The following is a 26892-nucleotide window of genomic DNA, read 5'->3' on the forward strand; positions in this document are numbered from 1 at the left end:
TCAGTTTGCAAATGTTAATATATCACCAGAATTTTAGCTCTGTTTTGGCATTTGCTCTTAGTAAAAATCTATCATGAACCCACACTTCTCCATGTATCTCTATCTAGTTATTGTTTTCCTTACTTATTTCTTAAAATGCAAAAATGCTTCCAGACTTCTAAGGTAAAATAATGGTATATTATTAAATTGAGCATATTTAATATATGCAAGAAACACCTGGAGTAACAGGCAGTTCTGGCCTTGGAATGCGAAATGAAGCAGGGCAAAGACTAATACAGTTTTTCCAAGAAAATGCACTGGTCATAGCAAACACCCTCTTCCAACAACACAAGAGAAGACTCTACACATGGACATCACCAGATGGTCAACACCAAAATCAGATTGATTATATTCTTTGCAGCCAAAGATGGAGAAGCTCTATACAGTCAAGAAAAACAAGACCAGGAGCTGACTGTGGCTCAGATCATGAACTCCATATTACCAAATTCAGACTGAAATTGAAGAAAGTAGGGAAAACCACTAGACCATTCAGGTATGACCTAAATCAAATCCCTTATGATTATAGAGTGGAAGTGAGAAATAGATTTAAGGGCCTAGATCTGATAGAGTGCCTGATGAACTATGGAATGAGGTTCATGACACTGTACAGGAGACAGGGATCAAGAGTATCCCCATGGAAAAGAAATGCAAAAAAGCAAAATGGCTGTCTGGGGAGGCCTTACAAATAGCTGTGAAAAGAAGAGAGGCGAAAAGCAAAGGAGAAAAGGAAAGATATAAGCATCTGAATGCAGAGTTCCAAAGAATAGCAAGAAGAGATAAGAAAGCCTTCTTCAGCGATCAATGCAAAGAAATAGAGGAAAACAACAGAATGGGAAAGACTAGAGATCTCTTCAAGAAAATTAGAGATACCAGAGTAATATTTCATGCAAAGATGGGCTCGGTAAAGGATAGAAATGGTCTGGACCTAACAGAAGCAGAAGATATTAAGAAGAGGTGGCAAGAATACACAGAAGAACTGTACAAAAAAGATCTTCACAACCTAGATGATCATGATGGTGTGATCATTCATCTAGAGCCAGACATCCTGGAATATGAAGTCAAGTGGGTCTTAGAAAGCATCATTATGAACAAAGCTAGTGGAGGTGATGAAATTCCAGTTGAGCTGTTGCAAATCCTGAAAGATGATGCTGTGAAAGTGCTGTACTCAGTGTGCCAGCAAATTTGGAAAACTCACCAGTGGCCACAGGACTGGAAAAGGTCAGTTTTCATTCCAATTCCAAAGAAAGGCAATGCCAAAGAATGCTCAAACCACCGCACAATTGCACTCATCTCACATGCTAGTAAAGTCATGCTCAAAATTCTCCAAGCCAAGCGTCAGCAATACGTGAACCATGAACTCCCTTATGTTCAAGCTGGTTTTAGAAAATTCAGAAGAACCAGAGATCAAATTGCCAACATCCACTGGATCATGGAAAAGCAAGAGAGTTCCAGAAAAACATCTATTTCTGCTTTATTGACTATGCCAAGCCTTTGACTGTGTGGATCACAGTAAACTGTGGAAAGTTCTGAGAGAGATGGGAATACCAGACCAGCTAACCTAGCCTCTTGAGAAATCTGTATGCAGGTCAGGAAGCATCAGTTAGAACTGGACATGCAACAACAGACTGGTTCCAAATAGGAAAAGGAGTACATCAAGACTGTATATTGTCACCCTGCTTGTTTAACTTACATGCAGAGTACATCATGAGAAACGCTGGGCTGGAAGAAACACAAGCTGGAATCAAGACTGCTGGGAGAAATATCAATAACCTCAGATATGCAGATGACACCACCATTATGGCAGAAAGTGAAGAGGAGCTAAAGAGCCTCTTGATGAAACTGAAAGAGGAGAGTGAAGAAGTTGGCTTTAAGCTCAACATTCAGAAAACGAAGATCATGGCATCCGGTCCCATCACTTCATGGGAAATAGATGAAGAAACAGTGGAAACAGTATCAGACTTTATTTTTCTAGGCTCCAAATCACTGCAGACGGTGATTGCAGCCATGAAATTAAAAGACGCTTACTCTTTGGGAGATAAGTTATGACCAACTTAGATATCATATTCAAAAGCAGAGACATTTCTTTGCCGACTAAGGTCCGTCTAGTCAAGGCTATGGTTTTTCCTGTGATCATGTATGGATGTGAGATTTGGACTGTGAAGAAGGCTGAGCGCCAAAGAATTGATGCGTTTGAACTGTGGTGTTGGAGAAGACCCTTGAGAGTCCCTTGGACTGCAAGGAGATCCAACCAGTCCATTCTGAAGGAGATCAACCCTGGGATTTCTTTGGAAAGAATGATGCTGAAGCTGAAACTCCAGTACTTTGGCCACCTCATGTGAAGAGTTGACTCATTGGAAAAGACTCTGATTCTGGGAGGGATTGGGGGCAGGAGGAGAAGGGGACAACAGAGGATGAGATGGCTGGGTGGCATCACTGACTCGATGGACGTGTGTCTGAGTGAACTCAGGTAGTTGGTGATGGACAGGGAGGCCTGGCGTGCTGCCATTCATGGGGTCGCAAAGAGTTGGACACGACTGAGCGACTGAACTGAACTGAACTGAATATATGCAATAACTGGAACACAGTTGTGTAAAAACACTACTTTAATCAGTCAACTCAATTCAGAGACTATTTCATTCAGGAAAAAATAAATGATCTTTATTTTTAACTAATAAGTTTTATGAAAATTGTCAATTCAGTTGTTGTATGTAAACACACCCCAGATTTTATGTTGTATAATTTAAGATCCCAATTTTAAATTATATTTGTGGATATTAGCTCATTTTAAGTAGAAAGCAATCATTAAAGCCCTTGGAAATAAATTTGAAAGACTAAATAACAAAGGTTCAAATTCTGAATTTTAAAATAAATGTAATCTACAAATGAGTTGGTTCAAGTACACTTTGGACGGTTGAAGACTCCATGGACACAGTCCATTTGCTTCTGCTGGAAAGCTCTCTAGATATCTGCAAGGAGATCCAACCAGTCCATTCTGAAGCTGAGCTCTCTTCTGAGTCTCTTCTGAGCTCTCAATCAAAGACTTGAACCTGAGAACTGCAAAGCTTGTATCCAGTAGATATTTTTGAAATAAAATGTACATACCTTTTATACCCATAGAACTGTTTTATGTTGGCAGGAAAACTTTTGTCCTGGCTCACCACAGAAAAAAATCTATGAAAATTTAAAATGATTTTGAAGATGTATGTTGGTTTTAGCTCAACACTTTAGACTTGAGAAAGACACTTGAGATAAGGTGGTTGAAGGCCGTAAGTTTGGTCAATACCAATTTCTCTGACCCAGACTTTGAGTTCTCTTTTTTGTAACACACAGCTTCCTCATAACCTGTCTCACACTCAGGTTAAGCACTATTCCTTCAGAGCATATATCTGATAGGCTGAAATTAAAGGAAGAAGTTCTCTTTTTACTAATGACTATAGTCCTTGCCTCTCTCCTTTCTATTTCAGTGTAAAACTTCTAGCCATGTAATTCTATTTGATGCTTTAGAAATTTTGGACAGGAAGATATTTTATGTGGAAATTTAAAATTTCCACATAAGGAAGGCAAAATTCATAAGAATAGCCACACAAACACGTGTGTGTGTGTGTGTGTGTGTGTGTGTGTGTGTGTGTGTGTGTGTGTATTAGGAAATAAACAGTTGTAAAAAGGTTGGCTTAATAGTTTTGGCCCAAAGTGTCAAAATGAATGTCCTGTAGCCGCAGATATTGTATCTTCCCCATAGATGGGCTGTAGTGCCCAAACTGGGTGCTAAAGTACCAGGGTGCTGTAGCTAATTCATAGGGCACAGAGGATGTTTTAAAATTTCAAGGAAAATACAGAGGCATCTCTAAAACACTACATAAAAGGCATGAGTTGTTTGGAACTTGTTGTTTAATAAAATGGACATTTCTTTTGTCCGAAGGGTGCCATGAAAGAATTATTGAGCCATGGATGATGCCTGAATCTAAGACATTTAGGAACTTATGGCCTGTTATATATTCATTTTAAACATTATAACTTTTTAACTTGATAGTTATTCTCGTTGACCTATCACATGACAACCACAGAATAGAATGTTGTAACAAAACTTACTTTGCACTTATAGGGATATGTGTTGTCATACAAATAAACAGTTGATTCACTGCATCATGCTACTTTGATTGGCCTTGTGCAAGTTATTGAGCTTCAATTTCCTGACCTAAAATGGATTAATCAAATTAATTAATTAAATTAAAATGGATTAATAACACCTATTTTACTGAATTGTTATGGAGATTGAATAAGATTATATATGCAAGAGTGCCTCCCATTGTGTCTATCTCATTAGGTTACTTAAAAATGCTAAATACTGAGCATAACACCAGCAAAAACTGTCTCCCCCCACCAAAATAATATTATAGACCCACATCCAGCAGTTAATGACATTTCATGTTCCACCTATATAGGATCAAATTCATTCTGCCACACCTGAATGATGTTTCCTCTGACTAGGAAAGTATTATTGTTAAGAGAAAAAATATTAGAGTGCTGATAGAAACATTCATCTCATAGGACACAATCTTAACCCTAACTGTTTTAATTATAATCACCAAGTTTTAATCTTTTTATCATTTTCCACTCACCTATTAGAGCTCAGGTTGGAAAAGATCATGTGATTTTTAAAAAATGTATTTAGTCATTGTTTTGGTTGTTTGAAACATGAAATATATTCACATATTCATTCTGCATTTTAACACATTGATTAATTTTTCAGAAATGTGCTAAATAAAATAGCTGTATAAAGTTACTGATTGAAATATTTAATTGCCTTCTGAGATTAGCTTAAATAAATGGAAGTCAATGAGTCAAGCGTAATAAACTTAAAATATGCTGTATTTACTCTTCATCAGTTTTCTGAACAGTATTTCCGCTTCCAATAAAAAAGGAAACTCTCAGTTAATTAGTTCCTCATATTCCACGATAAAATTAATGTTTAGGAGTTAAATACCATAAACTTCCTCAGGCACATTTGCTGATGTGTTCCTGTTTTTAGTTAATGTCACATGTTTCATTGTTTAATGGGAGTATCATGTGGGTTTCATTATATCTCTCTGGTGCAGAGGGTCCATGTGTCTGGCATTTTAGGAGACTGCATGCTAATTTCTGATTTAACTGTGTCAACTGTATCAGCTGACATATAGGTCATTGACAATTAGTGCTGAAACAATCACCAAATCACAAGCTAAAAACCATTGACATGGTATGCTTTTATTGAACTGACAAAATAGGAAACATGTGTTGTCAGGATCACATACTGTAGATTCTTTGTAAATAAGCAGAGAGAAGATGTAATCATATCTTCAGGCTTCTGTGTGTGTTAGAATTATTGTGACCAGCTCTTCTTCTTCCCTTGCCTCCCCTCCCCAAATCTTAGAAATTAATGACAGTGGGCAAACATAACTCAGTTTAAAGCTTTGTAAATATTTATTTTTGTAAAGAAGGGTTTTGTAACTAAAGAGTCAATCAATTAAGTTCTCATGTTAGACTGGTGGCATTAAAATGTGAAATGATTAAAAAGTAAAAAGAACTGAGTACAGAAATTATGTGGTGACAGCCACCTTCCAGTTCCCATGAATTAGATGTTTCTAGGTCAGTAAAATAGTTGTTTTCCTTTTTGCCAAATAATGGAGTTTACAATATTCATCACTGTGAAAAGATATATATATATATATATATATATATATATGTGTGTGTGTGTATATATATATATTTATTGTGACAGTGTCATAACTTAGTATAGAAATGATAGCTTGTTTCATGCCTTTTTGTTTACATACAGAGAGACATATTAATGCTAAGCAGTATATCTCTGTGAAGTACTAACTGTGCTATATTAATAACCAGTATTTGGTCCAGTCTCCCCACCACCCCCCATGACACACAAGCTGCTGCTACTGCTAATTCGCTTCAGTCGTGTCTGACTCTGTGTGACCCCATAGATGGCAGCCCATCAGGCTCCCTCATCCCTGGGATTCTCTAGGCAAGAACAGTAGAGTGGGTTGCCATTTCCTTCTCCATTGCATGAAAGTGAAAAATGAACGTGAAGTCGCTCAGTCATGTCCAACTCTTAGCGACCCCATGGACCGCAGCCTACCAGGCTCCTCTGTCCATGGGATTTCCAGGCAAGAGTACTGGAGTGGGGTGCCATCGCCTTCTCCAACCACACACACTACCACCACCAAAACACACACATACCAGCAAACAAACAAACAAACACAATAGCCCTTTCTTTGATAAATTCTTCAGATTTCATTAGACTAAAACTATAATCTTTTAATCCATCTTGTTTGCTTTTTAACAGTTAAGAATATTAAGAATGCCTTCAGTTGAAATATGAACTGATTCAGCTCAGTGTTTTCTTTTTGACATGATTCTCGTTCCTGGTACCATAGTAGTTCAGATTGGCTAGTGACACTGTGTTTCAGCCAAGAGGCCTCAAAATGTATTACCTTATGAATTTGTATCCTAGCCCTCAGAATTCCAGGTTCGTATTATAGTTGCCACAGCAAACGTGGAATCTCATCTTAGTAGTAAGCTCACACTAAGGTCATCAAACTGTATAAACCCAGTATAAGTGTAAGCCCAGAGGAGCAATATATTATCTGAATAGACGTAACTGTTAACAATACTGGACAACTCTGTTGCCCAGTAAATGTGCTCTTTCACTATAGAAAGCTCCACTAGAAGGCAAACTTTAATCATAATGTTGACGGGAAAATATAGAAGCAAAAAAAGTATTTAATAAAACACGGTAAGATAGTATCTTGTTTGTAACTCTATGATAGAGATCTATTTTCCATGAGAACTGAACAAGTCATGCTCCTGGAACATCATGAGAATCAGATCCTGTATTAGGTTTAACTATACTATAGCAGGGCTTCCCTGGTAGCTCAGAGGTTAAAGCGTCTGCCTGCAATGCAGGAGACCCGGGTTCGATCCCTGGTTTGGGAAGATCCCCTGGAGAAGGAAATGGCAACCCACTCCAGTATTCTTGCCTGGAGAATTCCATGGACGGGGAGGAGCCTGGTGGGCTACAGTCCACGAGGTCGCAAAGAGTCGGACACAACTGCACAACTTCACTTCACTTCACTTCATGCTATAACAAGCAGAAACAATACTAGCTTAAATGTGGAAAAACAATATTTTTTACTCGTGTAACAATTCAAGCCTTGTTGATGTGGTAGCTCCATGGTATCAGGTCCTTCCTTGTTCTCTTCTTTATTGTATGGCTTTCCACAATCTGTGGTTCCCATCTCATGGCCTTAGGTACCTTCTCCAGCTTCTGTGACCCAACTCCAGCCAGTGCAAAGGGTGGAAGCTGGGAGAATAACACATTTTAAACAGTACTATTTCACTAATAATTTTTTTTTGCTTTATGTTCATAGAACATATTTAAACTTTTCTTGACCCTATTAATATAGTCTCCTCATAACAACCCTTCACACTTTTTCAGATTTATTAAAGATAGCATTTGCTGTCTGTACAAATATCAAATAATGTAGAAATATATTAAACAGAAGCTGAAAGTTACTTGCCTGTGCAAATATAACCAAAAAAAATCATGGCCATCTTTCTTCCATACAGTAACTAAAAGTTATCTGCCTACACTGATACCTTCCTGTCTATAACCCCAATCTGCAGAGGTGATCACTGTTAGGTTTGGTACCTATTTTCCAGAACTATATACACTAATGCATATATACTCATGCATAAATATGTATTTATTTATATGCAGGAGTGACAATATCTGTGTATTATAATATATACTATGTAACATATATATATATATATTCACCTCATATGTGATATGTACTATATAATATATATGGGAGGATAAATGTTTCTTCTCTATTCTACTTACAAATATAACAGAAAATCATGGCCATCTTTCTTCCATACTTTCAGACTTAAATTATTCTGCATCATGTTTCATTAAACTGAATAAACTATATTTTATGTTCCTAAGCAATTAACATTTAAGTTTGTCTACAGTACTTCACAGTTTTAGACAACGCTACAATAAACATTTTTGTGTGCACATATTTGCCCCAAATGTATTATTCCTGTAATCAGTTCCATGACCAGAATATGGTGTTTTTCTTCAATATATATATATTTTTCCTTTTGAACATTTTTCACCTGAGAGATTATCTCTAAATTCTAATGCTCTCTGAGTTGGTTAATGGAGGATTTAAAACTTTAAAAATTGACTAATCTGAATTAAGCTATGAATAAGCATGAGTGAGACTTCTAATCTGAGACTGTTAATTGTCTCAAATAAATTCTGTCAGAAAAAAAATTATGCAAGGTGTCAAAAGATGGTGGTCGCAATCCCATTTCATATTATTCTGTGCCCTTGGGCAAGTTGTTTTCCTCTTTGTACCTTAGCTTGTCATCTTTGAGGTAGTTCCAGTGATGTCTGCCCTACTCATTTCGTAAAGAGATCGTAAACGTTAGATAGGGCAAATCTATGCATTTCTAAACAAGTAAATTATTCTATAATGTATCACTGTTTTCTTCTTTGGAATAAAAGCTATGACAAACCTAGTTCAGTTCAGTTCAGTTCAGTCACTCAGCCATGTCCGACTGTTTGTGACCCCAGGGAACAGCAGCACGCCAGGCCTCCCTGTCCATCACCAACTCCCAGAGTCCATCCAAAGCCATATCCATTGGGTCGGTGATGCCATCCAACCATCTCATCCTCTGTCGCCCCCTTCTCCTCCTGCCCTCAATCTTTCCCAGCATCACAGTCTTTTCCAATGAGTCAGCTCTTCGCATCAGGTGGCCAAAGTACTGGAGTTTCAGCTTCAACATCAGGCCTTCTGATGAATACCCAGGACTGATCTCCTTTTGGATGGACTGGTTGGATCTCCTTGTAATCCAAGGGACTTTCAAGAGTCTTCTTCAACACCGAAGTTCAAAAGCATCAATTCTTCTGCGCTCAGCTTTCTTTATAGTCCAACTCTCACATCCATACATGACTACTAGAAAAACCATTGCATTGATGAGATGGAACCTTTGTTGACAAAGTAACGTCTCTGCTTTAAATATGATGTCTAGGTTGGTCATAACTTTTCTTCCAAGGAGTAAACATCTTTTAATTTCATGGCTGCAATCACCATCTGTAGTGATTTGGGAGCCCAAAAATATAAAGTCAGGCACTGTTTCCACTGTTTCCCCATCTATTTGCCATGACGTGATGGGACTGGATGCCATGATCTTCGTTTTCTGAAGGTTGAGCTTTAAGCCAGCTTTTTCACTCTCCTCTTTCACTTTCATCAAGAGGCTCCTTAGTTCCTCTTCACTTTCTGCCATAAGGGTGGTGTCATCTGCATATCTGAGGTTATAGATATTTCTCCTGGCAATCTTAATTCCAGCTTGTGCTTCTTCCAGCCCAGTGTTTCTCATGATGTCCTCTGCATATAAGTTAAATAAGCAGGGTGATAATATACAGCCTGACGTACTCCTTTTCCTATTTGGAACCAGTTTATTGTTCCATGGATGTGCGAGTCAGACCATAAGACTGAGCATCGAAGAATTGATGCTGTTGAACTGAGGTGTTGGAGGAGACTCTCGAGAGTCCCTTAGACTGCAAGGAGATCCAACAAGTCCATCCTAAAGGAAATCAGGCCTGAATATTCATTGGAAGGACTGATGCTGAAGGTGAAGCGCCAATACTTTGGTCACCTGATGCGAACAACTGACTCACTGGAAAAGACCCTGATGCTGGAAAAGATTGAGGAGAAGGGGATGACAGAGGATGAGATAGTTGGATGGCATCATTGACTCAATGGACATGAGTTTGAGCAAGCTCTGGGAGTTGGTGATGGACAGGGAAGCCTGGTGTTGTGCAGTTCCATGGGTTCACAAAGTCGGACATGACTGAGTGACTGAACAAGAGCACAACAGTAAATATGATTATTAATTATTAAATGTACCAACCCATTTTCAAAATTCAGAATTTGATATGATGAAAAGGATTTCAGGAATTTACCTACTTTAGGTCACTCTACTTGCACTGTTTTTTATTCTTTAGGGGGAGGGAAAATTTCATAACATTTCTAAATTTCCAGAGGTTTAAAATTTACCATTCTTGGTGAAATCTGTAGGCCAGGAGTTATCACAAGTATCTATTCCGTAGTCTTATTATTAGAGTGGTTTAGGAAGCTTCCTGTTCTCAACCTGTAGACTCTGGATACACTGCACAAGGAAGGATGTCTGTCATCAAAGGTGTCAAAAAATGAAGTGCTTTTTTAAAAATGAAATACTTGCTAAGCCATCATGTTCAAAGTGGAAAGTAAAAGAGAAATAGCATTTGAGTTGGTCTCTCTATATATAGCATATATATTTACTTACTTATTTTTATTCTTGCCTGCTGCATGTAGGCTTTCTCTAGTTGCAGAGAGTGGAAGCTACTCTTGGTTGCAGTGTGCAGGTTTCTGATTGCAATGGCTTCTCTTGCTTCGGAGCACAGGCTTTAGGCGCAAGGGCTTCATTAGTTGTGGTGCACAGTCTTAGTTGCTCTGAGGAATGTGGGATCCTCCTGAACCAGGGATCAAACCCATGCCCCCTGCATTGGTAGGCGAATTCTTAACCCCTGGACCACCAGAGAAGTCCCTTGAATTGGTCTTAAGTGGCTTGTATGCATGCCTCTCTTCCAGATCCCTACTTTTCTAATGCATTCATCATTTTGGATGCTTTTCTCTGTGCCCTTCAAAATACACAGAGGCAAAAAGTAGACAGCACTGTCATATTGATGCACATATAGAAGCAGTTCCTTAATTAATGATTCTCTTTGTACAGCTTAAAATGAGTTGCTATGTAATACTTAAATGATGCCTTGGTTGAAATGGTGGAATACAGAAGGAAAAGGACACTTGTTTGATTCACTGTCACCTTTTCAGGGATACTCAGATTTCTTAGATAAGTAATCCAGGAATTTTCATTGGTACTAGAATTCATTAGATTTATGGGGAAAAGGTGAGGAAAAGATGCAATAATTTTTATATGCAGAAATGTCTTCCCATTTTAAAACATGTTTCTTGAAGAGTTTATAAATTAATCTGTTACTAAACTAGCCAACTAGGTTAACTATTAAATTAATTAGGGTAAAGTTTTCCTTTACAGTGCTACATTAAGAAGACAAAAAAATTTATTTTAAAAAGTCTCTTACTGAAAAAAAATTTAGTTTATGACAAAGCAGTTGAGAACTAATGCTCACCTAAAGATAGCTTCTTTTTAAATAGTCAAGCAAGATAATTTATTAATTCTACTTTCTCAAATAAAATTCATATGAAATATTTATATTAGTAACTTATTTTATGAGTTACTACAAAATATTAGCATTTTTCATAAAAGATTTCAAATATTAAAGTCATATTATACTATTCCAGCAAATCTAGAAAGGCTTTACAGACTTTCTGCATTTAGAAGCCCTTTCACCTTTATTGTGCCATTGTGCTCAGTCATATCCAACTCTTGGCAACCCCATGAACTGTAGCCCACCAGACTCCTCTGTCTATGGAATTTTCCAGGCAAGAATACCAAAGTGAGTAGCCATTTCCTCCCCGAGGGGGTCTTCTCAACACAGGGATCAAACCCGCATCTCCTTTAGCTCCTGCGATGGCAAGCAGATTCTTTACCACTGAGCCACTGGGAAGTGAAATGATTGGAAACAGTCACTATGATGAAGGATTTTGTTTTTCTCATCTGTTTTCATATAAAACATCTTTTTAAAAAGTTGTGCTGCATATACACAATGGAATATTCAGTTCAGTTCAGTTCAGTCGCTCAGTTGTGTCCAGCTCTTTGTGACCCCATGAATCACAGCACGCCAGGCCTCCCTGTCCATCACCAACTCCCGGAGTTCACTGAGATTCACGTTCATCAAGTCAGTGATGCCATCCAGCCATCTCATCCTAGGTTGTCCCCTTCTCCTCCTGCCCCCAATCCCACCCAGCATCAGAGTTTTTTCCAGTGAGTCAACTCTTTGCATGAGGTGGCCAAAGTACTGGAGTTTCAGCCTTAGCATCATTCCTTCCAAAGAAATCCCAGGGCTGATCTCCTTCAGAATGGACAGGTTGGATCTCCTTGCAGTCCAAGGGACTCTCAAGAGTCTTCTCCAACACCACAATTCAAAAGCATCAATTCTTCGGCACTCAGCTTTCTTCACAGTCCAATTCTCACATCCATACATGACTACTGGAAAAACCGTAGCCTTGACTAGACGGACCTTGGTCAGCAAAGTAATGTCTCTGCTTTTCAATATGCTATCTAGGTTGGTCATAACTTTTCTTCCAAGGAGTAAGCGTCTTTTAATTTCATGGCTGCAGTCACCATCTGCAGTGATTTTGGAGCCCAAAAAAATAAAGTCTGACACTTTTCCACTGTTTCCCCATCTATTTCCCATGAAGTGATGAGACCAGATGCCATGATCTTCGTTTTCTGAATGTTGAGCTTTAAGCCAACTTTTTCACTCTCCTCTTTCATCAAGAGGCTTTTGAGTTCCTCTTCACTTTCTGCCATAAGGGTGGTGTCATCTTCATATCTGAGGTTATTGATATTTCTCCCGGCAATCTTGATTCCAGCTTGTGTTTCTTCCAGTCCAGCGTTTCTCATGATGTACTCTGCATATAAGTTAAATAAGCAAGGTGACAATATACAGCCTTGACATACTCCTTTTATTACTCAGCCATAAAAAGGAATGCATTTGAGTCAGTTCTAATAAAGTAGATGAACCAAAAACCTATTATACAGAGTGAAGTTAAGTCATAAAGAGAAAGATAAATATCGTATTCTAACGCATATATATGGAATCTTTATGGTACTGAAGAATTTATTTAAAGGTCAGCAGTGGAGAAAGAGACATAGAGAATAGACTTATGGACATGGGGAGAGGGGAGGAGAGGGTGAGATGTGTGGGGAGAGTAACATGGAAACTAACATTACCATAAGTAAAATAGATAGCCAACAGGAATTTGTTGTATGGCTGAAGAGACTCAAACAGGGGCCCTGTATCAACCTAGGTGGGTGGGACGGGGAGGGAGATGGGAGACAGGTTCAAAAGGGAGGGTATAAATGTATACCTATGGCTGATTCATGTTGAAGTTTGACAGGAAACAGCAAAATTCTGTAAAACAATTATCCTGCAATACAAAATAAATTAATTTAAAAAAAGCAAAACATCTTTTCTAGTAGATACCTTGACCATATTCAGGTACTTTAATATTAAGCATCATAATAGTGGGTTCTTATTCATGATCAGAAATTTATATTATTGACTTTTAATATCCAAGGGGATATGAAAATATACAAAAGAGATAAAATTATGGAATGTTAGAAAAGAATGGTTTGATATGTGAAAATATGTTAAAAAACATTATTTGACTACCTCCTTTGAGTCCTTATTTCTTCCTATCCTAAACTCTAGGCTCCTTTTTCTGCCTTCATTTTCTATCCTTCCTTGTATCACTGGCAGCAGATCTAAAACACCAATATTGCTTGTGTTAAACCCTGTATAAAAAACTAATTTGTTCTTTATTTGTATAATTATTTGCTTACAAGCTATTTCTTCTGTTAAGCCTTAAGCTTTTGAGGAAGAGTTGTCATCTCTGTCTGAAATTTGTTAATTTCTTAATTAAATAAAATATAGCTTCATATATTTAGTCCATAAACATTTTATAGCCTTAAATGGTCAAGGCACTATGCTAGAAACTGGGAATTTAAAGATTAAGTAGACATAATTCTGCCTTGGGAGGCTAACAGTCTGGTTAGGGAGAGTGAGATATAAACAGATGTGATATAATAGAGCTATGCATAGAATTTCAACAAAAGTGAGTGGAAAGGGAATGAATTCAAATCTAAGCTTAGTAGAAGGTATCAGGGAAGGCTTCTTGGGGTGGGGGTCCCTAAAGGATCATGCCTAAAGTCAAATCCTGAAGGGCAACTAAGCAAATGAAGTTGTTGGAATGAAAGGATACAGAAACAACATTCCTGGTAGGAAAAAACAAAAAATTCAGCCTTGATAAAGGCTGGAAAACGCAAGATGAATTAGAGTATACATGGACCTTTAAGCAGTTTGGTGTTGAGAGTGAGCTTTAAGGTAAGAAATGACAAGTGAATTATTTGAGGACATAAGAGGAGACCAATTCAAGGAAGTATTTATAGACCTTCTATGTTGGCTGAAAGTATTAGTCACTCAGTCGTGTCCAACTCTTTGCCACCCCATGGACTGTAGCCCGCCAGTCTCCTTTGTCCATGGAATTCTCCAGGCAAGAATACTGGAATGGGTAGCTATTCCCTTCTCCAGCGGATCTTCCTGACCCAAGGATCGAACCCAAGTCTCCTGCATTATAGGCAGGTTCTTTAACGTCTGAGCCACCAGGGAAGCCCCAAGCAACTAAGGCACTTCTTTTGAGCCAGAATCAAACCAGCAACCTAGGGATGTCCACATTCATGAAGTCTATAGGACTCTGCTCTATGAGTTGAGCCATCAAAGGGTCCACTATGCTGCAGGAACTGGAAAACCATTTAAGGGCTAAAAATCAGGGTTGAGGTCATACTGGCATTTAACCATCAATCCATTCATTCATTTATTGATTTCATCCATGTCAAGATATACTTTTCTTGTTTACTTTTGAACTGTTAGTCCTTAACACACAGTATGTACCTAGTAAGTATTTTTTACCATTTAAATACAACCAGTGAATACTTATTGTGTACCCGTAATTAGTGCCTCTGGAAGCTGAGTAGAGAATTCATTTCTTTAGCTGAATACTGAAGCTTGGGAACCTGATTGGTAGGTTTTCCAGCAGTAAGAAATGAAAACCTAGGAGTTAAAAAAATAAAGTTTGTAAGTGATCAGCCATGAAGGATTAAAGGAAGGGAAAGATCTAGGATACTTCATATGTACAGCATAGGTAACTGGGTGTCACCAAAATTAATAAAAATACCAGGAGTAGAAGTAAGTCCTGCAAGAAGGGTGATTAAACTGTGGAGATTGAGCTTCCTATGGGACAGATGGTGGGGGTCAAAGGAGTTGTCCAAAACAGTATGAGAAATATAGGCTAGAGTCATTGACTTAAAATAGTTTGTATAAAGTCCTTGGCCCAAGAGATTGGATAAGATCATTCAGATAAGGGAAATCAAACTAGAAAAGCCAAGCACCAAGGATTAGACCCCAAGGAATATCAGTATTTAAGGAAGGAGTGAAGGGAGGTAGAACAGCCTATTGCAGAAATAATAAAGTCGGCATGAACAGTGTATGAGGAAAACCAGAAAAGCACATTATAAGAAAAGTCAGAGAGTGTAGTGTAGTTTGAGAAGGAGGGAGTCGTTAACAGTATCAGCTGTTGCACAGCAGTGTTCATTGAAATTTGGCAAATCAAAGGTCATTATTTCCAGGAAAGTTTATGGATGGAGAATTAAATTGTAGTAGAAGGATTTCAGATTATCACTGAAGACAAGTTTCCAGCATATAGGCAAGATAGATGAGAAGAAAGAAAGTAAATAAATGACTCCTTACTAAGGGATTTTGGAGTCTAGATAATTGGTTGTTTTTTAGAATAGGAGGTAATTGTGCATATGCTTAGGGACATGGTATGAATAGATTCTTACCTTGGCATTTGAGGTGCTTCACAGACTCTAACCAACCTTCTGAATATTTCTTGATACTGTATGTCATCGGTTCAACTGCTGCTGCTGCTGCTAAGTCGCTTCAGTCGTGTCCGACTCTGTGCGACCCCATAGACGGAAGCCCATCAGGCTCCCCCGTCCCTGGGATTCTCCAGGCAAGAACACTAGAGTGTCTCTTTCCCTGTCTTGCATACAGGGTCGTCATTGCCATCTTCCTAAATTCCATATATATGTGTTAGTATACTGTATTGGTGTTTTTCTTTCTGGCTTACTTCACTCTGTATAATCGGCTCCAGTTTCATCCATCTCATCAGAACTGATTCAAATGAATTCTTTTAACGGCTGAGTAATACTCCATTGTGTATATGTACCACAGCTTTCTTATCCATTCATCTGCTGATGGACATCTAGGTTGTTTCCATGTCCTGGCTATTATAAACAGTGCTGCGATGAACATTGGGGTACATGTGTCTCTTTCAATTCTGGTTTCCTCGGTGTGTATGCCCAGACACAGATGTGTATAACGGACTTTTGGACTCAGAGGGAGAGGGAGAGGGTGGGATGATTTGGGAGAATGACATTCTAACATGTATACTATCATGTGAATTGAATCGCCAGTCTATGTCTGACGCAGGATGCAGCATGCTTGGGGCTGGTGCATGGGGATGACCCAGAAAGATGTTATGGGGAGGGAGGTGGGAGGGGGCTTCATGTTTGGGAATGCATGTAAGAATTAAAGATTTTAAAATTTAAAAAATAAAAAAATATATATAAAAAATAAAAAAAAAAAGAACTCATAGTAAACCAAGATAACAGGTTTTCATATCAAGATGATAAATTCAGAAGGAATTTGGTGTTAAGTTTTAGTGAACTTACTTCAAATCAGTGTTCAACTCCATTAAACTTTTTGAAATACTGAAAAAAATAAATAAAATTAAAAAAAAAAAAAAAAAAAAAGAACACTAGAGTGGGTTGCCATTTCCTTCTCCAATGCAGGAAAGTAAAAAGGGAAAGTGAAGTCGCTCAGTCGTATCTGACTCTTAGCGACCCCATGGACCGCAGCCTTCCAGGCTCCTCCATCCATGGGATTTTCCAGGCAAGAGTACTGGAGTGGGGTGCCATTGCCTTCTCCAAGGTTCAACTGCAGGCTAGTTCTTAAAGACATTTTATTCATTCATTTTTCTGATCCTTATTTTGAGGCTTAACCATTTATTCATTCAGCAAATATTTATCGAATATCTAAGCACTAAGCAGTGCAGTTTTGGACTTCTCTCCTCTTCCCTAGTTATTTTTTATTCAAAACCCAACTCAAGACCAGCCCCTCCTCTGATTCTTCCTTCAGTGATTTCAGCTCAAATAAATCCCTCTTTTCTTTGGTAGTTGCTGCCTTTCTTATTCATATTATTTTAATCTGGTGGCTTTGATTCACTTCACTTTCCATATTAATGGCTTATTTTGTAACTGAAAGAGTCATGAAGGCAAGGAGAACTGGTTCTTTTATTACTTTGTAACCTGTATACAATATCTGACACATGCTAACTGAATGAACATTAAATGAATATATCTGTTTTGAAATTTTAAATATATATTTGTATTATCCTCTATAAATGTGATACTTTTCTTACCGCATTAGTAAGTACTATAGTACTTACTATCTGTGAGAGCCTGAACATTTATTTTTAATTTATAGAATGAGAACAATAATCTACCTTACTGAATTGTTCCAAACATTAAATGAGATTTTATGCACAGATCAGTAAATATATTCATTCATATATGGAGGGGTTTATATGTGTATATTTACATGTATATATATGTAAAATATTTTAACAGTGCCAAAAGTCAACAAATATTAGTTGCCCACATTTCAAGTCAGTGGGAGCATAGTGAATAATTAATAATTGATGTTGGAACAACTGATGTTGAAACACTTTGAGTAAAAAGGATTTTTTTCCTTAAACCCCATCTGACAATAAAGTATAAACCCAAGTACAATATTTTTCTCCCCCCTCCCCGTATCTCTTTTCTCCCATCAAACTGGCCATCAAATGTGTCTCCCCTATCCTGCATGTTCCTTCCTCTCTTTCTCTTATGATTAGTTTAGGCCATTATCATTTCCAGCTTGATTTACTGCAGTAGTTTTTAACATGTCTATTTGTCTCCAGCCTCTCCCTCTTCCAATCGATTCTATCCCTTGCCACAAAATTGATCTATCTAAAACACAAATCAGACTGTGTCACTTTCCTGCTTAAAACCTTTCAGCAACTTAAGGTTGCCTTCAAAGTAAAACATAAGCCTCTGCAAGATGTGTTCTACCTGCTTCTTTAGCTGCAGAGCTTAACATTCCCTTTCTGTATCAGACACACTCAGACTATTGAAATACACCTGGAAGTATAGGGGCTACACGGAGAATGGCCATTGTTAACACTGTGCTATGAATAGCATCGGCTCCTTCCAAGCAGAAGGAACCCACAAGTTCATCTGTTGGCCCAGGAAATGAAAGAAAGCAACTTCCTTCGAAAATTCCATCCCTAGTGTCCTTTTAGAATTGAGGGCAAGAGGTGAAGGGGGAGACAGAGGATGAGATGGCTTCATGGCATCACTGACTCAGTGGACGTTCTTGTTGTTCAGTTGCTCAGTCATGTCCAACTCTTTGCGACCCCATGGACCGCATGCAGCACACCAAGCTTCCCTGTTCTTCACCATCTCCCGGAGTTTGCTCAAACTCATGTCCATTGAGTCAGTGATGCCTTCTAACCATCTCATCTTCTGTCGTCCCCATCTCCTCTTGCCTTCAATCTTTCCCAGCATCAGGGTCTTTTCTAATGAGTCAGCTCTTTGCATCAGGTGCAATGGACATGAGTTTGAGCAATGTCAGGGAGAGAGTGAAGGAGAGGGAAGCCTGGTGTCCTGCAGTTCATAGGGTCACAAAGAGTCAGATACAACTCAGTGACTGAACAACAAGTGTCCTTTTTAACTTCATCTTATTTTACGCTCCTATAGAACTCCCTCCACTGGGAAGTTAAAGTGGTAGGAGTGGGGGCTTGTAAGTATTAATCTGATAAGATGATTAATAAGAGCAATCCTGGTTGCACTAAGTGGTGGAGGCTTATTGTGTGACTTTTCAGAAGACATGGAAAGTAGGCGGTAAAAGGATCTTGAGAGATAATTTGTGGTGAAGTGCCATTTTTTTCAGATAGTTTAACAAATAACCTACCTCAATGCTCTTTCCAGGTTAATCTACCCCACCTTCTTCTTTTCGGGAAGTTTCCAGAGTGCCTTTTGCACTGTTCTACTTTTCTCATTGTATCCCTGGATTGGTTTACATGTTCATTTCTGTAACTTTTTTAGGAACTCTTCTAGGGCAGAGATTGTGTGTGTGTGTGTGTGTTTGCATTTGTGTGTACGTTTTAATTTTTATAATGCCACAGACTTTCCAGATCATTTATCTTAGTTCAGTGGATGCAAGTGTTTGTGAAAGTGACCCTGAGCAAAAACATGCTTGCTTTTGACAATCTTGTTGTTATTCAATCACCAAGTAGTAGTCAACTTTTTTGTGACTGCATAGACTATAGCCTGCTAGGCTCCTCTGTCCATGGGATTACCCAGACAAGGATACTGAAGTGGGTTGCTATTTCCATCTGCAAGGGATCTTCGCAATCCAGAAATCAAACCTGAGTCTCCTTCATTGGCAGGTGGATTCTTTACCACTGAGCCACCATGGAAGCCCTTTGACAATCTTCCTAACCTAAATAACTTTGTTGTTTTTCTTACTCTTTATATAGAAAAAAAAAGAGTCTCTTCAGTACTATCACTGGAAAGAACTATTTTCTAAATATTCATTACTTTTTAATACTAACATATATAATATGATTTCTGAGGGGTTATTGGGTTATTTACTATTAGATATATCATTTATATCAATAGATACTCTAATCTAGATTGTATTTTGGAAACTATTGATTAACATGCCTCAGTGTATTTTTCCACTTTTTGAAAAATTTTAGTTTTGAGCTAGAATTTTCCATACTTGGCTTAAAAGAAGACACAAGTTTGGAAAGGCTTAAGGAAAAACTGTTCAAATGGTTAAAAACCTAGGAAAATCGAGAAGAAATTACTTTAGGTGAAAGTCAATTTGAATAACTTACACATGGTTAAACTTTAAAAGTCAGAATTTTCCATTATCCAATTTTTTACTAAGCAAGTATCTCATGAGGTATTTACAAAACAAACCAGTTATAACATTTTTAGTGCAGTTTATAAAGAGATGGCATAAATAGATGACAGTATTTATTTCTGTAACAGATACTTTTTCCCCAGCAGTTTCTGAATTTCTCTTTCCCCATTAAGAAGTACTCTTGACCTTGTGTTGAAGTCTTATAGATTATGTGTCCACTTCAGAACACTGACACATGCATATAATTTATTTTGAATCTCCTTAATTGAGTTTAATTGTTATATTGGCCTTTTCACATTTATGGTGTTTGTATTTACTTTGTAACTGGGGCAGATTTCAACCAAACTAGTTCTTAATGTTTTCGGTCTGAAGCAGTGATAATAAAGTACATATGCTTCAAGCTATGCATGTTAGTATGTTGAATGGAGATAGCTGCATTAATATGGTAGCTTAGACACAAACCTTTTGAAATTAGTTGACATCCTATTTTTGATCTTATGTTTATCTTGAAACTGTGTGATTACAGGTATATAAGGGCAACAGTACTCTTTTTAATTCTTGCTGCCAGTTTTTTTTTTATTTTTCCAATTCACTTTAACATCAACTACATTGATATGAAGTTGCTTATGGCAAACATATTATTTAGTTTCCTAAGGCTGCCATAGTAAAATGAAGCAAATTGGTTGGTTTATACAACAGAAGTATATTTTCTGACAGTTCTGAAAGCTCAAAATGCAAGATCAAGTTATCAACAGTATGGATTTCATTCTGAGGCCTCTTTTCTTCATTTGTAGATGGTTGTCTTCTCCTCTATCTGCACATACTTGTCCTTCCTTCTGTGTTGCTCATGTCCTGATCTCTTTCTCTAAAGACACCAGTCATATTGGATTAGAGCCTACTCATATGACCTTGTTTTATCCTGATTACCTCTTAAAGGACATATCTCCAAATATAGTTACATTCTGATATACTGGAGGTTAGTACTTTAACATATAAAGTTTGAGGGGACACAATTCAGCTCATAACAGACACATACATTATTTAGCTTGGATGTGTATATGTATGTTTACACATTAATACATGTATAATATGGCATATGAATAACATTTTAGTTATGTACATATATATGCATATTCAAAAGAAAGATAGCCATATTCATTTTATTACTATATATTCATGGATATAAGAAATGAAAAATAATAAGATTCTAATATGCATGTGCATGTTTAAATGTTATGGAATAGTGTAGATTTTAACTAATATGTTTATATAGCAGGCAATACTCAATTTGTTATTAAGAATTATATGCTAATAGTTGGAAAGTGCTCTAAACACCTATGTGGGTATTTGCAATCAACCCAAACTTATAAGTAAATCTGTATCCCTAGGTTAGAATTTGGAGTCATCTTTAAGATCTTCTGTTACTTAACTCCTTTAATTAAACTTGTTAAAACTTCATTTCATATCCATTGCCTTTTTGTAGCCAAATATCTTCCAGTCCGGATTATGAAAAGTTTCCCAGATCCCTGCTTTCTGTCTCTTTTCCTTTTATTCTATAACCTGTGAATTAAACTGGTTTTCTCTCCATTCCTCCAGCATATCACACCCATGCTATGATACATTTCACCCTTCCTAAAACATCTCCCCCGACACCTGCAAATCTTCAAGGCCACACTCACTCTTATTTTCACCTTTTATTCTTTAAATATTGAAACCTAGAATTAGTTCTCCCTCAAGTCCTATGGCACTGATGGTCAACTCAAATAAATTCTTTTCTAAGTGAGACTTAGAGTAAATAGATAGAGACAATCTTGTTAATAGATTTCAACAAGTAAATTATATAAAATGAATTATCACTCTGAAGAGCACTGTAGCCTCTAAACTTTTGCTGTCATTGCTTTTAACATTATAATCATTAAATAAGTAATATAAATGAATGGTACAATTTTAAGTATTTAAATAGTTCTAATAGTCATAATATTTGGAGTGGGTTGCCATATCTTCCCGACGCAGGGATTGAACCTGGGTCTCCCGCATTCCAGGAAGATGCTTTAACCTCTGAGCCACCAGGGAAGCCCAGTTTAAATAAATGCAGATGCCAATATCTAAACTTCCTTTATAAAATCAGATATAGTATCTTCTGGATTAAATATTTAAAATTCCAAATGCTAAGTAAAGCCTTGTCAGATAATATCAGTTGTCCTTTTTCCTGTATCACCATTTTCTTTTCTATGTACAATTTTTCTTATTAGTATATAAGTGTAGTATCATTTTTACAAATGGATACCTGTCTAGTAAAATTTTCTTTATTACACGTCCTCCAGTATCTATTACAAAGTATGTCACTGAAATTGTCTTGTTTTAGCACTTCTGCAGTGCATACAAATAGTCTGGAAATCTTGTTAAAATTTAAATTCTAATTCAGAAGGTTTACGCTTGCTACTTTAATAAATTCTCTGAAAGCTTAGTGGCTTAAAATAAGCAATTGTTTGAACACAGCCATGTTCCAGCTGAGTCTTTCACATCTTTTCAAATCAAGGTGTTGGCCTGGGCTGCAGTCATCTCTAGGCTTGACTTGGGGAGAAATCCACTTTCAAGCTCCCTCCCTTGGTTGTTGTCAGGCCACCTCCTTTGCTTGCTGTTGGCTGGAAGACATCAGTCCTTTGCAATGTGGTCCTCTCTATAGGACAGCTCCCAATATAGCTGCTTGCTGAGAATAGGGGTGGTGGGGGAGCAAGCAAGACTGAGCCAGAGTTTTCTTGTAACCTAGTATCAAAAGTAATACCACATCACCTCTATGTACTCTGCTCATTAGAAGGTAGTTACTAGGCCCAGTCCATAAGGGGAGGGAATTGCACAAGGACATGAATACCAGGAAGTGAGAGGCACTGGGGCTTCTATCTTAGAGGCTGCCTGCCACCTTAGGTTTGGAGTACAGCTTGAAATTATGCTGGGCTTCCCTGGTGGCTCAGTGGTAAAGAATCCACTCTCTGTACAGGAGTCACAGGAGACTCAGGTTCAGTCCCTGGGTTGGAAAGATCCCCTGGAAGAGGGCATGGAGACCTACTCCAGTATTCTTGCCTGGAGAATCCCATAGAAGACGAGCCTGGTGCTGTACAGTCTATAAGGTTGCCAAGAGTCAGAGATGACTGAGCAACACAGCATGCGCACGCATTAAAATTCTGCTAACAAACTCCTTGGTGATGCCAGTGCTGCTTTTGAGAACTTCGCTTTGAATAGCAAGGATCTACATTTATCATATTCAGTTCCTATCTTCTGTTCATTCTCTACGGATCACACTCACTGCAGTTAGTCTTTCTTAATGCTTGCTCCATTGAAACTGCCCTTGTAGAGATCTCCAATGGCTTCTATATCACCAAGTCCAACATTTGAAAAAATTGAATATTCTTCCTGAAAATCTTGCTTTACTTGGCTTCTGGAACACCAACTTTACATCTCTCCTCTGTTTTTCTGCTAGTTACCTATCTTCCTAACTATAAATGTTAAGATATCCCATAATCCAATTTTTGGATCTCTTTTTTTAATCTATAGTTAACACTTGACTGGTTATAGCTTAAATTCAAGATATACGCTGACCACATTCAAATTTCTGTCTCCTATGTGGATTACTCCTCTAAAATCCTAACATGTTTATCAAGTTCCTCAATGAACACCTCTACATGGAGACTGATAGTCATTTCAGGCTTGAAATGTCCAAAAGAGAACTCTTTATTCTTTCCCCTTCATTTTCCTCACAGACAGTCCCAACTTGGCAGTTTTGTTTATCATCTGTGTTTGCAAATCCAAAAAATAGTTCCACTTCCTAATCAACTGTCCAGTGAAAAACCTGGGAAGAATCTTTGAGTCTTTTATAACTCTCATATGTAAACAATCATTAGGTCTTGTCAGTTTTGCTTCTTAAATACAGCTTGACCTTCTCCAGTATTCTTTATTCCAGCATCACCACCCTAATCTGAATCATCATCATATATTATACAGAGTTCTGCATGTTTTTATTATTGATGACAGCTTCAAACCTCTAGCCCAAGGGGTTTTACTCAACCCATCTTTTTTCCATGTTCATGGTTTCTTTTTCCTAGTAGGACAAAATTTAGATTCTTTATGTTGTTCTCTTCAGTTCAGTTCTCTCGCTCAGTCGTGTCCGACTCTTTGCGACCCCATGAATTGCAGCACGCCAGGCCTCCCTGCCCATCAGCAACTCCCGGAGTTCACCCAAACTCACGTCCATCGAGTCTGTGATGCCATCTAGCCATCTCATCCTCTGTCGTCCCCTTTTCCTCCTGCCCTCAATCTCTCCCAGCATCAGAGTCTTTTCCAAAGAGTCAACTCTTCCCATGAAGTGGCCAAAGTATTGGAGTTTCAGCTTTAGCATCATTCCTTCCAAAGAACACCCAGGGCTGATCTCCTTCAGAATGGACTGGTTGGATCTCCTTGCAGTCCAAGGGACTCTTAAGAGTCTTCTCCAATACCACAGTTCAAAAGCATCAATTCTTTGGCTCTCAGCCTTTTTCACAGTCCAACTCTCACATCCATATATGACTACTGGAAAAACCATAGCCTTGGCTAGACGGACCTTAGTTGGCAAAGTAATGTCTCTGCTTTTGAATATGCTATCTAGGTTGGTCATAACTTTCCTTCCAAGGAGTAAGCGTCTTTTAATTTCATGGCTGTAATCACCATCTACGGTGATTTTGGAACCCCGAAAAATAAAGTCTGACACTGTTTCCACTGTTTCCCCATCTATTTGCCATGAAGTGACGGGATCAGATGCCATGATCTTCATTTTCTGAATGTTGAGCTTTAAGCCACCTTTTTCACTCTCCTCTTTCACTTTTATCAAGAGGCTCTTTAGTCCTTCTTCACTTTCTGCCATAAGGGTGGTGTCATCTGCACATCTGAGGTTATTGATATTTCTCCCGGCAATCTTGATTCCATCTTGTGCTTCATCCAGTCCAGCGTTTCTCATGATGTACTTTGCATATAAGTTAAATAAGCAGGGTGACAATATACAGCCTTGACATACTCCTTTTCCTATTTGGAGCCAGTCTGTTGTTCCATGTCCAGTTCTAACTGTTGCTTCCTGACCTGCATATAGGTTTCTCAAGAGGCAGTTCAGGTGGTCAGGTATTTCCATCTCTTTCAGAATTTTCCACAGTTCATTGTGATCCACACAGTCAAAGGCTTTGGCATAGTCAATAAAGCAGAAATAGATGTTTTTCTGGAACTCTCTTGCTTTTTCCATGATCCAGCGGATGTTGGCAATTTGATCTCTGGTTCCTCTGCCTTTTCTAAAACCAGCTTGAACATCTGGAAGTTCACAGTTCATGTATTGCTGAAGCCTGGCTTGGAGAATTTTGAGCATTATTTTACTAGCGTGTGAGATGAGTGCAATTGTGTGGGAGTTTGAGCATTCTTTGGCATTGCCTTTCTTTGTGATTAGAATGAAAACTGACCTTTTCCAGTCCTGTGGCTATTGCTGAGTTTTCCAAATTTGCTGGCATATTAAGTGCAGCACTTTCACAGCATCATCTTTCAGGATTTGCAACAGCTCAACTGGAATTCCATCGCCTCCACTAGCTTTGTTCGTAGTGATGTTTTATAAGGCCCACTTGATTTCACATTCCAGGATGTCTGGCTCTAGGTGAGTGATCACACCATCGTGATCATCTTGGTTGTGAAGATCTTTTTTGTACAGTTCTTCTGTGTGTATGTTTATATTGTACATAAAGTCATACACAATCTGGCCTCTGATTCCCTCCCCAGTCCCATTTATCTCTGCTTCCCTGCCTGTAGTCTATACTTAAGCAGTTCAGGAAGTTAGCTATGATATAACACTCCCATTTTACCTTGAGTCTTATTGAAGATTATTTTCCTTCCTGAAATGCTTCCCTTCTTTGCCTGGCTTGCTTTCACTTCATTCATTTTTGAGCTTAAACATGATTTCATCCTAGAGGGTGTCTTTGATCTTTTCACCTGGGTTTGAGGTACCCACAGTACAGTCCATAGCATCGTATGTATAACTTTTACTTTGTTTTATACTAATTGAGTTATTCTTTGTCTTTTTCTCCCATTAAGCTGTAAAACCACATCAGGGGAAATAAATTCAGGTGTTTTGAAGCCTGAAACATGTAATTTTGGGGACTGTATTTAAAAATAAAAATATGGAAATTACATATATATATATTTATATATATCATCTACATTATGGGCTTCCCTGGTGGCTCATTGGAAAAGAATCAGCCCACAGTCCCTGCGTAGGGAAGACCCCCTGGAGGAGGGCACCACAGTCCTCTCTAGAATTCTTACCTGGAGACTCCCATGGACAGAGGAGCCTGGAAGGCTGCAGTCCCTGGGTTTGCAAAGAGTCAGACACGACTCAAGTGACTGAGCACACACACGCATGGTCTACCTTATATACATATACATATATATATATATATATATATATATATATGTACACAAAGTAAAAAAAATACTTTTTTATAAAAGGGATCACAACAAAGTAAAAAATTAAGGAAGCTGACAGATATGAAAACATATGACCCTGTGAACACACTGCTAGGAGCCCTTTCCAGAACCCAAAGCTTAAGCTTCATTAAATTTCCAGTAAATACACCTCTTGACATGAATTTTCTTGAAAGCTCCATTTCTAGTGTCAACAGCAGTGTTTAACACAAATCAGGTACTCAATAAATATTTTTGAATGAATTATTAACTGAGTTATTTGCAGTTATATTTCTATACATTTGACATTCAACAAGTTTTTCACAAATTATAGTTCTACAAAAAGCTTTATATATTAGAAAATTGTTCTTACAGTTATTATTTTCCATTTTGCTACAGTTTCATTTCAAATGACTAATAATGTACATGTCTGTTAGCATATCACTGGGCTTTGTGCAGATATCCATTGTACCTCTTTATTGAGTGGAAAAAAATTTTTATTTGCATCAAAAAAATCTCCTATAATGTGCGTATATATGTAT

The 26892-nt window shown here is 37.9% G+C and overlaps 1 protein-coding gene and 1 non-coding gene across 14 annotated transcripts in view; both read left to right on the top strand.

Moving 5' to 3' along the window:
* SOX5 (SRY-box transcription factor 5) overlaps nucleotides 1–26892 on the top strand; it is a 1147842-nt gene that overhangs the window by 988541 nt on the left and 132409 nt on the right. The gene's annotated exons all lie outside the window — the stretch shown is intronic.
* On the top strand, nucleotides 6955–7026 carry TRNAC-GCA (transfer RNA cysteine (anticodon GCA)). The gene has a single exon. It is a non-coding gene; the product is annotated as a tRNA-Cys (tRNA).

Source organism: Ovis aries, chromosome 3 (genome assembly GCF_016772045.2).
Source record: "Ovis aries strain OAR_USU_Benz2616 breed Rambouillet chromosome 3, ARS-UI_Ramb_v3.0, whole genome shotgun sequence".
NCBI classification, from domain to species: Eukaryota; Metazoa; Chordata; class Mammalia; order Artiodactyla; family Bovidae; genus Ovis; species Ovis aries.